Genomic DNA, 12,871 nt, shown 5'->3' on the forward strand with positions numbered 1-12,871 from the left:
ATCTCTCTCTCCTCCTCTCCCTATCTCCCCCCTCTCCTCCTCTCTCTCTCTCTCCCCCTCTTCCTCCTTATCTTCCCCCCTCTCTCCCCTCTCTCCCCCTCTGTATGTGTGTGTGTGTGTGTGTATGTATGTATGTATACACACACACACACACACACACACACATATATATATGTAAAAAGTTAAAATCTTGGGTGTTTTCCCACGTCATTAAAAGTCTGTTAATTAAAATACTTAAAATCTTGGCTAAAATCCCAGCTTAAAATCCTCCAAAATCCCAACAAAACACTTTGTAAGGTCTTTTGAGACTCTGGCTAAAATCCTAACCAACACTTTAAAAGTTTTCTTTTTGGCAACGTTTCGACAAGCTCTCTAATTTGTCATCATCGGGCCCCTACTTTCAGTTTAGAAGCTGTGGGTATGTTGCGAGATCGGAGTTGTCGCTTTTCTATGTTCGCTGCTGCTGATGTATGCTGGTTAGCCTGCAACTCTGTGTCCTGATTGGAGGGCAGCAGTTTTTTCTCCTGCTTCATTATCCTAGCTGCAGCCTGACTGTGTGTTAAAGGCCCAGCTTTCTCTGGTTCCCTATTACTAACTGTCAATTGCAAAAAAGGAAGGATTCTAGTAGGCATCACAACACTGCTGATTGCCTGTTGAGATCTCAGCCTATCTCCTGGCTTGGTTCTCTCTCTCTCCCTATTGCTAGTTATCATCTGCAACCAGAGAACCAGAGAAAGCTGGGCCTTTAACATGCAATCTATCTGTATCTGTGTCTCTTCTCACTCTCTCGAAAAGCCCAGCAAGCTCTCCTTGGGGCTCTTCACTACTCCTTTTCTTTCTTCTCTTTGGAAATCTGTGCTGGCTGAGGAATAAGGGTGAACTGCAGCAGAGGCTTCCCTTCAGGTGACCTTCTTCCTCCTTCTCCTCTCACAACCTCCTGGCCGGCTGTGGTGGGGTCAGGAGTGTGTGCACAAGCAGGGAGACCCTCCTCAAGCAAGCGGACGCCCACCCCACATGCACCTTTGCTGCGCTTTGGCTGAGCCCGCTCGCTCAAGGAGGGTTTCCCCACTTGTGCGCACATTCCCAGCCCTGCCACAGCTGGCCAGGGGTTCCCAAGAGGAGAAGGAGGAGGAGCAGAGGTGATATCCTCCTTCTCCTCTTGGGAACCCCTGGCCAGCTGGTTTGGACCAGTTCGGCTGATCCGGTAGCGATGGTGGCAGGTGGTTCAGAGAACCGGTAGCAAAAATCCCTGCTCCCCCACCGCCCATGCCCCCCCAATCGCCCGGTCACCCTCTAGCCCACTTGCCACTTCTTTCCGACTCGCTCGCTTTCCCCACTACTCACTTTTCCCACCACTCAGTTTTCCTGCCACTCAACGCTTCCAGCCCACCCACTCGGCCTATATAAGTTCCCCTTTCTATGCAGCCCAGCTACTTCGCCCAGAATTTCACCAATGCCTGCACGCTTGGATCTTGCCTCGCCTCGCTCGGACCTCACTTTGCCTCACTCAGACCTCGCCTCGCCTTGCTCGGATGCCTCGCCAACTGCCCCTTGCTCAAAAAGGTAAGCATTTCCAGTTGCGGCCTAGTGTGCAACCCCACCCCAATCCCTGGGCTTGCATAGTTTGTGCAGCCGCCGGGGATCGTTTGTGGGCCACGTGCTGTCCCACTGGTCCCCGGGTCCCCATGCTTGCCTGTCTGGCCTGGCTAAGTCACCTAACTAACCACCCACCTTCCCCCTAGCCTCCAGCTTGCTTACCTTCACTCTTTGGACCGAATCCGGAGCAACGCGTGCATTGCTTCGCCTGCTGCAATCCCTGCAATCAATTGCATCAACTAGCAACTGAATCTGCAGGCCTACAATCAATCTCATTGGCGAGCAACTGAATCTGTCTTGTGCCTTCAATTGGTTAAAGTAACAGGGTTTTTCTTTTTTGGGGGGGGAGCTTTAAAAAAATAGTTAATTGGGGTTTTTTAAAGATTTTTTTTTAGACATATCCATTTAAAGTTAAGGAAGTTTTAAATTTAGCTGCTTTTATCTAAAAAATATAAATAAAATAAAATAAAATAATAAAATAAAATAAAATATTTGTGCAGCTTTCTGAGATTTGGTGTGTTTCTGTAGTGTTTCACTCTAACTACACAAACATATAGAATCTCACAAAGCTGTATGTGGCATTTTGTGTGGAAAAAGTGTGAAAGTTGGTTTTTGAGCTTTTTGTGGCTGTGTGAGGTCCCTGCTTGTTGGGTCAAGTGCAGCTGCTTTTACATTGTGTGTGAGTCAGTTGTGTTGTGTTGTGTTGTGTAAGTGTGTAAAGTGTGAAAGTTGGTTTTTGAGCTTTTTGAACTTTTTGTGTGCTTTTACATTGTGTGTCATCGGCTAACAAAGCTCCTTTTTTTTCTTTTTGCAGTAGCTGCCACCTTTAACTGGAAGGATGAAAAGGCAACAGTCTTTGATGGTTTTCTTGGCTAAGAAACCAAAACTTGAACAACAACCAGAAATGGAACCAAAACCATCCCCAGCACCACAAGCACCATCACTTGAAACTGGAGAAAGCAGCAAATCAAGTATAGAGTCACCTGCCGCACCCGAAATTGGAAGCATTCTTCCAGACTGCTGGACCATGCAACAGTACAGCAACTTCCAGAAGAAAAGTATGATGGGTTGGAAGTTTCAAACAAGAAACTAGGTTGTAAGTACTGTGCGAAACATGACTTTGCAATAGAGAGCAGTATTCATGTGTCCGAAGAGTGGAAGCTTTTCAAGATTGAGGCAGCTGGGAAAAACAAGGAAGTGCAGCAGGCGTCTATAAAGAAGAAAATGAGAGACCATTTCATATTGAAATCACACACCATTTGTAGAGACAACATAAAACAAGTGGAGCAGGAAGCCATAACAAAAGCAATGGACAAGATTTCTGAAAGGCAATATGGCACCATTTCTAAAATGTTCAAAACTGCCTGGCAAAAGCATGCAGACCAATTTCAAGCATAGAGGAATTGATAAAATTACAAACTGAAAATGGAGTAGATCTGGGAGTAGGATTGCATTCAAGGCCAACGGTGTGAAAATAGTTGAGTGCATTGCAAATGAAATTAAAACCCAAATGTTTACCAGCATCATTGCACAGAATCTGAAAATATGTCTGATCATTGATGAAGCCTCAACAGTATCCTGCAAACCAGTTTTGATAGTTTCCGTAAAAGTTGAGGACTCAGAGGAGCTGAGTTTTGTCAAGCTTGTTGAATTGAAGAAGCAAGATGCCGAGACAATATGTTCTGCAATTTTTGAAAGTTTACGTAAGGTTGAATTTACCCGGGACTACCTACAAAAAAATTTAATAGCGTTTTACTCTGATGGTGCCAGTGTTAAGCTTGGGAGAAAATCTGGAGTGAGCACCAGAATAGCAAAAGTTTTCAAATATCATCATATGGCACTGCTTGAACCATTGCCTCCAACTTGGTTTAGATGACACCATAAAGGAAATAAAGCAAGTAAATCATTTTAAAATTTTTGATAAGATATGCTCCATTTTCCAGCAATCCAATAAGAACCGAATTGAACTTGACAAAGTATCTGAAAAACTTGAAATTAACATCATAAGGATTGGTCGAGTTTTTGGACCAAGATGGGCTGCCTGTAGTTTACAGGCAACCATAGCTGTGTGGTGTGCTTATCCAGTGCTACATCAATATTTTCATGTGAATGCAAAATACTCTGCTATGGCTGCCCGTCTGGAAAATAAATATTTCTTAAATGATTTGGCGTTGATGATCGATATTTTGGAGGAAATCTCACTCCTTTTAACTGCACTGCAAGCATGTGATATGCACATAATAAAGGCTAAAAAACTGATCAGCAGGAACCCCCCCCCCCACCTGCAGATTGAAAGAGACCTCGATAGGTAACGTTTCTGAAATGTTAACTTTTAACACCGTAGTCACAGGAAAATCACCCCATCACGGTTTGATTTTGCTTGAGATGTGGGAGAGGGAGAAAGATCGGAAGTGGGCAGGGTGAGGAAAACTCTTTCAGAAAGTGATCTGTAGGGAGGGGAGATTTTCCTTCCAATCATCCTTTCAAAAAGGAGCCCTGCACAGACGCACATCCAAAAATGCTCCCTCCATGGCTTCAGAGCCTCCAGTCTTGCAATCCTGTGCAGGGAAGGCAATGGTTTGCTCCAAAGCTGCGGCAGAGTGTTGTACAAGGAGACCTCTGCAGGTACGGTAACATTTCTGAAATGTTAACTTTTAACACTGTATTGGGCCACTTGGGTTGGGACAAAATAACAGTAAAAAAATTGTGGATAGATGCTGCTACAGTACCCTTAAGGTAGCCAGCACAAGACGCGAGGCGCATGGGGTGTGTCACTTGGCCTTCTGTTGTGGAAGTGGACGCGCTTGCTGGAGGAGGTGGCTGGAGCAGCACCCACAAGGCAGCTGTTCCATGGAAGGAATTGCCTGCTGCGACCATCACCATTAGGTAAGGAGAGCACAAGGCACGTGGGGAGCGCCACTTGGCCTCCTGCTGGTTTTGCAGCTTGCTGAAATAAAAACATCTTCAGGGCCTTACGGAAAGTGCGGAGATCCGGAATCAGCCGTACTCCGGGAGGTAGCTCGTTCCAGAGGGCGGGTGTCCCACAGAGAAGGCTCTCCCCCTGGGGGCCGCCAGCCGACATTGCTTGACAGATGGCACCCTGAGGAGGCCCTCTCTGTGAGAGCATATTGGCCGGTGGGAGGTTATCAGTAGCAGAAGACGGTCTCGTAAATACCCTGGCCCTAAGCCATGGAGCACTTTAAAGGTGAGAATCAATACCTTGAAGCGCACCCGGAAGACCACCGGGAGCCAGTGCAGCTCGCGCAGGAGAGGTGTTATATGGGAGCGCCATGTCGCTCCCGTAATCCCCCGCACGGCCGCATTCTGGACCAGTTGGAGCCTCCGGGTGCTCCTCAAGGGGAGCCCCATGTAGAGAGCGTTGGCGTAGTCCAGGCGAGAAGTGACGAGAGCATGAGTGACTGTGCATAAGGAATCCTGACTCAGAAAGGGGCGCAACTGGCGTATCAGGCGAACCTGATAAAAAGCCCCCCTGGCCACAGCCATCATGTGCTCTTCTAAAGACAGCCGTGTGTCCAGGAGGACGCCCAAGTTTCGAGCCCCCTCTGTGGGGGTCAATGACTCGTCCCCAATAGCCAGCGATGGCACCAGCTGGCTATATCGGGATGCCGGCATCCACAGTCACTCGGTCTTGGAAGGGTTGAGTCGAAGCCTGTTCCTCCCCATCCGGACTCGCACGGTCTCCAGACACTGGGACATCACTTCAAGGGCATCGATTGGGGTGGTTTGGGGTGGAGATGTACAGCTGAGTGTCATTAGCGTACAGATGGCATCGCACCCCAAATCCATGGATGATCTCACCCAGCGGCTTCACATAAATGTTGAACAGGAGTGGCGAGAGGACCGACCCTTGTGGCACCCCACAAACAAGGCGCCTCGAGGTCGACCTCTGCCCTCCTGCCAACACAGACTGCAACCGGTTGGAGAGATAGGAGAAGAACCACCGCAACACGGTGCCTCCCACCCCCAATCCCTCCAGCCGGTGCAGCATGATACCATGGTCGATGGTATCAAAAGCCACTGAGAGATCTAATAGGACCAGAACAACCCCTGTCCCGAGCCCTCCAGAGATCATCAACCAATGTGACCAATGCCATTTCTGTGCTGTACCCAGGCCTGAAGCTGGACTGGCACAGGTCTAGATAGACGGTTTCATCCAGGTACTGCAGGAGCTGTTGCGCAACCACACTCTCAACAACCTTTGCAATAAAGCGAAGGTTGGAAACAGGACGGTAGTTAGCCATAACAGCCGGGTCCAGAGAAGGCTTCTTAAGGAGGGGCCTCACCACCGCCTCTTTCAAGGCAGGCGGCAGGAAACCCTCCCCCAAAGAAGCATTTATAATCCTCTGGAGCCAGCTTCGCATAACCTCCCGGGTAGCCAGTACCAGCCAGGAGGGACACGGGTCCAGTAAACATGTGGTTGCGTTTAACCTCCCCAGAATCCTGTCCACATCCTCAGGAGTCACAGGATCGAACTCATCCCAGATAACATTCTCAAGACCCGCCTCAGCCACCCCGCCGGAATCTACCCAGTCAGAGTCCAAGCCTTCCCGAATCTGAGTGATTTTATCATGCAGATACTGTGCAAAATCCTCAGCCTGCCCTTGCAAGGGGTCCTCCCGCGCTCCCTGATGTAGGAGGGAGCGGGTCACTCTAAACAAGGCGGCTGGGCGATTATCTGTCGATGCAATAAGAGCGGAAAAGTAATCACACTTTGCCGCTTTTATTGCCACTAAATAGGTCTTAATATGAGACCTAATTAGTGTTCGATCGGATTCGGAATGACTGGCCCTCCAACCACTCTCTAGGCGTCTTTTCCGGCACTTCATTCCCCTCAGCTCCTCAGTGAACCAAGGAGCTGGGCAGGTGCGGCACCAGGTCAGAGGCCGCAAAGGCACGACATGATCCAAAGCCCCAGCAGCCATCCTATCCCAGGCGGCCACCAGATCTTCAGTCGAGTCGTGAGCCAAAGCCTCAGGAAATGGCCCAAGCTCCCTCTCGAATCACTCCGGATCCATCAGGCGCCTGGGGTGGAACCGCCTAATCAGTTCCACCTCCCTGCGGTGGGGTGCAGTAGTCAGAAAGTCCAGCCTCAGGAGAGAATGGTCAGACCATGACAGGGGCTCAATAGCTATATCCCCTATATTCTGGCCATTCAACCACTGACCAGAGACAAAAACCAAGTCCAGAGTGTGTCCTCCCATGTGAGTAGGGCCATGAATTAGTTGTGTCAGGTCCAAGGCCGTCATGGAAGCCATGAACTCCCGGGCCACCTCAGACGCCTCACCGGCCGACGGCAGGTTGAAGTCCCCCATGACCACCAGTCTGGGGGTATCAACTGCCACTCCGGCAATAATGTTGAGAAGTTCGGGCAGGGCCGTTGTCACATGGCAGGGAGCCAGGTACATGATCAGCATGCCCACCTGCATCCCATGGCCCCACTTCACCAGGAGAGATTCACCTCCGGCTATCTGTGGTACAGTGGTCTCCCTCGGATCAAGACCTTCCTTAATGACAACTGCCACCACCCCCCACTCCTGCCCTGGGCCCTCGGCTGATGAAATGCTCGGAAACCTGGTGGGCACATTTCTACAAGGGGGACCCCCCCTCTTGGCCCAACCAGGTCTTGTAATACCCGCCAGGTAACGTGGAGGGCCAAGCCTGCGAGAGGGGGGAATCTCGCAGGCCAAGAAGCTCCGCTCCTGAGTACATCTTGCCGCAGGGATGGGGTGACCATCTCCTAAAGGGTCCATACAGAAAAGTCCGAGGGAGAACATAAGAAGATGGGAGCCACAAAAGGATTCAAGACCCAGTCTACTGTTCTCTCACAACAGAGGCCAAGTCCATCTCCAGATCGACACAGTCCAAGGGGGGGAGGGATAAGTCCCACCACCCTCTCACAGCGGCTTGGCCCGATGGTCTGCCCCCTCTACTGGTGAGATGGAAGTAATGGTCCAACGTGAGCACTCGGCACCCATAATATAGGTCCAAAATCCGCCCTCTCACAGCGGATTCGATGGTCCGTCCCTCTGCCAGCAAGGTGTAAAGTGCAGGTGCCGAATGATGGTACAACAGAAACAATGCAGCACCCAGGATATAAATCCCCAATCCGCCCTCTCACGGCGGTTAGTCCGATGGACATTCCCCTGCCAGCAGGTACAAAGTGCAAAGTGCAAAATAGCTAATGCCATCCCAGCTCAGCCCGTGGGGCCTAGAACCCAAGCCACCCTCTCACGATGGTTAGGCTCTTGGCTAGTCCCCTCAGCTGGTGGGATGGAGTCATATACCAGCTCCTGTTCAGATGATATTAGTCCTCCACACAAGTAGGGGAAGGGCTCAGATGGAATGAGCGAACTATTTGTGTCAGTGAGGTGAAGACAAAAGAGGACGCAAGTCCAAGAAGGGCGTGTTCCAAGGGGGGAGAGATGGAAAGAGGGGGGATTGCGCTTTAACCCCCCAGGCCCCGAGGGCACTCTAAGACACCCAAACGGAGGCCCCCCCTCAATAACACACCCAGTCATCATCTATCCTGGCTTGAAAAGATGGTCCTCAGGCCACATTAGCGTCCCTCATCAAGGCCATAGGGCGCTCCTCTCCCCGCCAAGAGCCAGCAGGAAGTCTTTGCGGTTGCCGCCGTCGTCGCCATCCCCCACTGTCATGCAGAAATCCTGGCAGCGTCCCTGAGATTTTTCCAGGGAACCAGCAGCCCCAACAGCCCCGACAGCACCTCAAACAAGCCAGGGCCTGGGGCAATGTCCACGTGGTAGGTGCCCCCAGCGCAATGCCGCCGCTGCCACTCCCACTCCTGGCGAGCTCCAGCTGGAGGGGAGAAACGCCGCCCTGCTGCCTCTCAGCTGTTACAAGCTTCCGAGCCTTGCCGACGCTGCGTTCTCTTTCCCCGCCACAATGTTCAAAGGGGAGCAGAAAACCATCCCCTGATTGGCAGGAAGTTCCCCCAACCAGGCCAGGGTCACCAGGTCTTCAAGGCGACCCTCAAAGGGTCCCAAAAGGTAAGTCGGTGCCCATCCTCATGCCACGATCTCAGCTAGCACCGCCATCTTGCGCATGCGTAGAATTACAGCATATATATATTTTTGCCAATGTGTAAGACAGAACATTTGTTGGTTGAGATTTGAAGTTGCCACTTGTTTGACCAATCTGACACATAATCAAGGTCTTTTTGAAGGATAGCAGCATTGTCTGTGGTGTTGAATAGTTTTACATCATCAGTGAAGAGAATGCAGTTGCTTTTAATATGATTGCAAACATTTATGTAAAGTATAAAGAGTGTTGGTCCTAAAATGCTGCCTTGGGGAACACTGCTGTTAAACAGGTACAGGATTTGATAGAGCACTTCCTATTTTGACCACTTGTTGTCTGTTTGACAGGAAGACAGCTATCCATTGATGCAGGAGTCCAGAAATGCCATAAGATTTTAGTTTTAGAAGTAGTTTGTCATGTACCACTGAATCAAAGGCTTTACAGAAGTCTATGTAAATTGCATCTATTGCTTCGCCCTGATTGAGATGTACAGTCCATATGTTTTTGCAATGTAGTAGTTGTAGATTACAGGATAATTTTTTTCTGAAATCAAATTGTTTGCTGGAGAGTAGGTTGTTTGTCTCTAGGTGAAGGATAATGGATTTGTTAATGATTGATTCCATGACTTTGCAGGTGACGCAACATAAAGATATTGGTCTGTAATTTTCAACTAGGTTGGGATCTTCCATTTAGTTTCATAGACCTATACAGTCTTTTTCTTTATTTCATTTCATTCACTAATCCATGCTTTTTACATTTATTCCTCCCACATGCCAAATCGTAATTTTTCATATGCTCTGATCATCTTCAGATAATCCAACAGAGACTGACCTCATTAGCCCATCATGGCTTTTGTTAAATGCGGTTTTCACATATTGATAAAATAAAAATAAACCCTATTGTTGAAACAGAGAAAGTGTAGGCTGATTTACACTACACTAGGCTGTGAATTGTAAGAAGGATTAGCATTAGAATTTGTCACATTTTGGTCAGTATGCTAGAGTATGCAACAAAAAAACAAAGAAAAAACCTCCTAGAATGTATATGGATCAATATAAAAGAAAAAAAAGAATGACATTGTCAGAGGTGTATACTACAGGCCACCCAACCAAGCAGAAAAAAATAGATGTACTTTTTGCTAACCTATTAACAAATATATGTAGGAAACACACAATAGTAATGGGAGACTTTAATTATCCTGACATTAACTGGATGACTAATTCTGCAACAAGTGAGAAATCGAATAGGTTTCTGACCAACTTAGCTAACAACTTTATTGTCCAAAAGGTAGAGGAGGGAACTAGTGGGACAGCCACACTGGACTTAATTCTTACGAACACAGAAGAAGTGATGGAGGGAGTTGAAACTGCAGGAACCTTGGCTGAGAGTGACCATGTCATACTAGAATTCAATATAATGCAAACACAAGCAATAGAACATAATTATACCAAAGTCTTAAATTTTATAAGAGGTGATATTAACAAACTCAGAGAGAACTTGGGAAAGATTCCTTGGATGAAACTCCTAAAGGGGAAAACAACTCAAGAAGCTTGGGAAACTCTGAAAAATATGATAATAAAAGTGCAGTCCAGCACAATACCACTGAAAAAGAAAAAACAAGAAATCCAAGAAGAAACCAACATGGCTGCACAAAGATCTCTGACAAATTGAAAGACAAAAAGAAAATGGAAAGAGGGACACATAAGTAAGGCAGAATATCAGCTGATAGCCAGAATCTGCAAAGATGAGGTCAGGAAAGCAAAGGTTCAGAATGAACAAAGACTTGCAATAAGAGATAATAAAAAAAAGTTTCTTCCAACATACAAATAACAATAAAAAAAATCAAGGAAACAGTTGGTCCATTAAAGACAGAGGACGGCAAAGAAGTAACAGGCAGCAGAGAGAAAGCAGAGCTGCTTAATTCATTCTTTGTATCGGTCTTCAAGCAAAAAGAAACTATAGCCCAACCTACCAAAAGCATAAGTGTAAAAGACAGACTAGAAATAAAAGTTAAATAAGCAAAAAAAAAAAAATGGTAAGAGAACACCTGTCTGATCTTGATGAATACAAATAACCTGATGGATTACATCCCAGAGTTCTAAAGGGGCTGGCAGATGTCATCTCAGAACCACTGTAGCACATCTTTCAAAAATCCTGAAGCACCGGAGAACTACCAGTGGCCTGGAAAAGAGCTGATGTGAGTCCCATCTTCAAAAAAGAGGGAAAAAAACCAGACCAGGAAACTACAGACCAATCAGCCTAACATCAATACCTGGGAAGATACTGGAAAATATAATAATAATAATTTTAAAAAACCAGATCTGCCAACATCTAGAAATGAGTAAAGTAATAACTAGAAGTCAGCATGGGTTTGTTAAAAACAGATCATGCCAAACCAATCTTATTGGAGGGAAGTAAGCAATGGGGTACTACAAGGTTCCATCTTAAGCCCAGTACTTTTCAACATCTTCATAAATGACTTAGATGAGGCAATAGAAGAGGAGCCTATCAAATTTGTGGATGTTACTAAGTTGGCAGGAATAGCCAATACCCTAGATTAGTGACGGCTAACCTTTCTGGACCGAGTGCCCAAAGCACACCCGAACACCCAAAATGCAATGCACACGTGGCCCTGGACATGCCCCCCCCACATGCGCACACACCCTTGCATCCCCCCCACCCCCAGGCATGCACGCACACCCCCACATGCACCCCGCTCCCCCTGCATGCGCGCATGACCCCCTCGCACATGTCCTGCCCAGGCGCATGCACGGCAGAGACACTCGACCATATTTAACAAAATGAAGTCAAGATCAAGAGAGGTACTAATACCACTCTATGAAGCTTTACTAAGGCCACACCTAAAATACTGCATCCAGTTTTGGTCACCACACTATAAAAAAGATGTTGAGACTCTAGAAAGAGTGCAGAGAAGAGTAACAAAGTGATTAGGGGACTGGAGGCTAAAACATATGAAGAACGGTTACAGGAATTGGGCATAGCTAATCTAGTGAAGAGAAGGACTAGGGGAGACATGATAGCAGTGTTTCAATACTTGAGGGGTTGTCACAGAGAGGAGTGGGGCAACCTGACTTGCAAAGCACCTGAAGGCCAGACAAGGAACAATGCATGGAAACTGATTAAGGAGACATTTGACCTAGAAATAAGGAGGAATTTTCTGACAGTGAGAACAATCAGCCAATGGAACTGCTTGCCTTCCGAAGTTGTGGGAGCTTCATCACTGGAGGCTTTCAGGAAGAGACTGGACTGCCATCTGTCAGAAATGGTGTAGGGTCTCCTGCTTGGACGAGGGGAGGGTTGGACTAAATGACCTACAACCGTGATGGCAAACCTATGGCACACATGCCAGAAGTGGCACACAGTGCCCTCTCTGTAGGCACACGATTCGTTACCCCAGCTCAGCTCTGCTGGTCTTTGTGTCTCTGCGGTTCATGCACAGGGGGCGGGGTGTACATGGGGGGGGCCACACACGCATGCATGGGGTGGGGCACATGCAGAGGTGCATGCATGCATTGGGGGTGGGGTGCATGCAGGGGCACACACATGCGGAGGTGGTGCGCATGTGGGGGGCCATGCGCGCATTGCATTTGGGGGGTTTGGGCATGTGCACTTTGGGTACTCAGTCCAGAAAAGGTTAGCCATCACTGACCTACAAGTTCCCTTCCAACTCTGTTTATCTGTTAAGTTTACCCTAAGCACCTTCACACTAGCATTTAGACATCACCTGGCAAACCAATATAACCTTGCATCTCTATAAGATATGTACATATGTGTGTGCATCTCTCTCTTACACAAACACAAACACATACAGAGATACATACGTGCATGCACAAGTACACTACCTACACACAGGAAAGCTTTCCTTGATTGCCAAATGTAAGGCCACCCTATCATTAGCATTTACATAAGAGGATGCCAGAAAAGTAATGACTTTACCATTGGAGTGCGGTTCAGCACAATTCGCGATCACCAAGATTTTCTTTCAAGTCGTTCTAGCAGAGGAAATGCCAGCCTTTGAGTCAGTTTAAACTTGGATTTTTGGGCCAGAGAATAAATCGGTGAGCCTACACAACTTTGGCGAAGATTTACTAAATGACAAGAGATTTGTGTGCGCGCAGCCACACAAGCGACAGGAGGGAATTTCATCATACGACCATTCTCGTCCACTCCCCCTTTCTACCTCCATGGAAACCTG

The 12,871-nt window shown here is 47.7% G+C and overlaps 1 pseudogene; it reads left to right on the forward strand.

The window, feature by feature from the left end:
• Window positions 1-1,453: 1,453 nt before the first annotated feature.
• Window positions 1,454-3,908, forward strand: LOC148113408 (E3 SUMO-protein ligase KIAA1586 pseudogene; annotated as a pseudogene).
• The last annotated feature ends 8,963 nt before the right edge of the window (window positions 3,909-12,871 follow it).

Source organism: Pantherophis guttatus, chromosome 5 (assembly GCF_059756535.1).
Source record: "Pantherophis guttatus breed Tessera chromosome 5, ASM5975653v1, whole genome shotgun sequence".
In the NCBI taxonomy this organism is placed as follows: Eukaryota; Metazoa; Chordata; class Lepidosauria; order Squamata; family Colubridae; genus Pantherophis; species Pantherophis guttatus.